Consider the following 3,222-nt stretch of genomic DNA (forward strand, 5'->3'; position numbering starts at 1 on the left):
CGAAATGAGGAAAAATTTCTTGCGTTTTTTGATAGAAAAAGTGGAAGGGTGATGGTTAGCACTCGCTCACGCCTTCTCCCTGCTCGCCCGTCCCCCCCCCCGCCCCTATGCATACAAGCAGACCGTGGTTACACTTTGAACATAGACAGTTTCAAAATATGCCACAAAATGTGTGCAAAATGCCCCTTATCTACACCCTCTTGTGCTTGCTTTTTTTGTTTGAATTGCTTAACAGACAGCGTTCATGATTACTATAAATCGAAAAATTGATACAATAAGTTTATTCAAATAATACCATTTTACAGCCAAATTGTTCATTGTAATCTACATCAAAATATTCTGCTACCTTAAACAAGTGGACTGTTTCAAGTCGATAAAACTCCCAACATGCATAAACTTGCTCCATTTACAACATCAAAAGTGCAAAAAGTTTTCACGTGGGAGGGGGGTGACACCCCCTCCTAAACCCCGCTCGCTCTCCGCCTCGCTCGGGCTCGGTCGCGTTCATGACATTCAGTGGAAGAATAATACAAGAATTTTATTTAGATGATACCATTTAACGCAAATTGTTCAATAATAATCGACATCAAAATATTCTGCTACCATAAACCAGTGGGACTGTTTAAATCGATAAAACACGTAAAAACATGCATCAAATTGCACCATTTACAACATCAAAATGCAAAAAGTTCTCACCGCGGGAGGGGGAACATCCCCCTTGTTGCGACACGGATTGTCGCCCCTACACGGATTGTCGCCTCCTCCTCGGGGCGACAATCCGTGACGGGCGCTGGGCGGCACGGATTTGTCGCCTCCGTCACGGATTGTCGCCTGGCGACAATCCGTGACGCTTGTGCAGTTCCCAGTTTTTGACCTCGAAAGGCGACAATCCGTGTTGGCAAAAAATTTTGTTGCGACACGGATTGTCGCCCCGTCACGGATTCGTCGGCCCCGGGCTCGGGGTGGTTCCTTCGGTGTTAAGCTTTGGTGGGATGGGTATGACTGGTGGGATGGGTATGACTGGTAAGTTATGCGTATGTGTGCGTGTGTGTGAAGGTGTGTGTGTGTGTGTGTGTGTGTGAGTGTGTGTGTGTATTGTGAGCTGCATGATATGTGATGTGTATGATTTGTTGTGTGTCTGTGTGTCTGTGTGTCTGTGTGTTTGGAGTATAAATAATACAATAATATGTAGAAATTGTGCATGTGTGGTGGTTACATAGTGGTAGTGGTTTGTTTGTCTGTGTGTATACGTGTGCCTGTATGCTTACGTGTGTATGTTGATATAGTGGCGCTACTGTGGCAATACAAACGCCTTCAGAGTGTATGAGCACGTGTTATAAAGAATTCACACCAGCGTTGATCTAAAAATAATATGGGTGTGTCAACCAAATATCAGCGGTGAGGCGGGCTAGGCGAGAGAGAGACCGAGAGAAAATACATACGAGGGAGGTACCCTCCCCAAATGTTATTTGTCTTTGTTCATTTTTCCCTGCAGTCATTTTCTTCCATCAGTCTTATAAACTAGAACGTCCATACCACTATTCTTTATTGTCCCAGAAGGTAGAGCATGCTTTATGCATGAGCGAATAATTTCCACACGCCGTAAAAAATTTGTCAATCGTTACTTGATTTTAGCACAAACGAACTGCCATTGCACACCGCTAATACATACGTAATACAAACAAACACCAACAAACACTCAAACAAAACTCATAATGCAAACAAACCAACTCAACACTTTTTTTTCCTTGATATTTATTGATTTCATTCAAATCATTCATAAATCGACCCATTCTGGGTGCAACATGAACAAAAAAAAAAGTTACAAATGGCAATTCGAAACAAAAGCAAATCCATTTGTCAATTTATACCACAGATAATCTCACTTCAACATAGATAACTCGATTATAGACCAACCCTACTAATAATTTCTTCACGAGAAAGTTTTGACATGTATAGGGCCCTACCAAACCTATATTCCTTGAATATATTGGTTTGGATCATGTAACACCTTCTTACTTTCAAGGGCATATACATTAAAAAAACACACAAATATATTACACAAATCTAGAATGAAATCAGTCATAAAAACCCCACCACCCCCTCCCCTCCCAAACCGAAACAAATCTAGGGCCTACATCTATCCTAAATATTAAATCCTACCAACATTCCGTCATACCATTCATAACTATCCTTCTTCAAATCCAATCCCCAACCCACCAACCCCTGATTAAACAAAACCTAAATCATCCCACACCCACATTCACCGACCCAAATACATACATACACACACACACACAAACACACACACACACACAATGGCACATACAACATTTCGGAGAATGATAGAGATATTCATAAGGCAATGCAGTAGCTGTCTTGGTAGAATTTGGATGAAATAATTATTTGGGAGAAAAGGCAAACAGAAAGAAAGGAAAAACAACAATATCTTTAATGTTCCAAAATAGGTCTAGTTCTGCAAACTTTCAAAGCTTTCAAATTAGTTATCTTTTAACATTCTGCGGCCTAAAAAGAAAAAACAATAGTAATTATGAAGAATAGAGGCCTCTGATGAAAATAGATTTCATTCCAACAAGAATAATAAAACGGTGATTTCAATTCAATTCAATTCAATTCAATTCAATTTCGGTTTTATTAAAAAGCACCAAATAAAAGTTCGAAGACTAACCATATTTGGTTTACATCAAACGTTACGGCTTTACAACTTTACAGACAGACATAAAGAAAAGAAATGAAACTAACTGACACTTTACACAAACAACTGATTCATATTGAAAACCCCTCCCACGAAAAAAAAAAGCCACACTATAATTACATTATCATAAAAATTAATAACAACTTTAACAACAAAGATAAGGCATCAACAGAAGAGAAATTGCACATCACCCTCACATACAATGTACATAATTATGATAAAATCCATTATATACATAATTCACACGTTAAAAATCTTTAAATATTTTCGAATTCATAAATACGTATTGGATTAAAAAACCAGCAACTGAAAATGAGTGCAGTCATTCAAGATACTTAGATTAATTTCATCCAAATGCAAATAAACTTTTGAGAAAATAAAAACCAGCATAATGCGATGAATATTATGAAAAGCTCCATGAAGAGGGGAAATAATTATGTGGTTTCTGCAAAGACAACAAAAAAAAACACACAAGAGAACACTGATATGTTAAAAGGTCCACCAGA

This window comes from Diadema antillarum, unplaced genomic scaffold (genome assembly GCF_040938485.1).
Source record: "Diadema antillarum isolate AM-2024a unplaced genomic scaffold, OU_Dant_1.0 seq00000306_RagTag, whole genome shotgun sequence".
Taxonomy (NCBI): Eukaryota; Metazoa; Echinodermata; class Echinoidea; order Diadematoida; family Diadematidae; genus Diadema; species Diadema antillarum.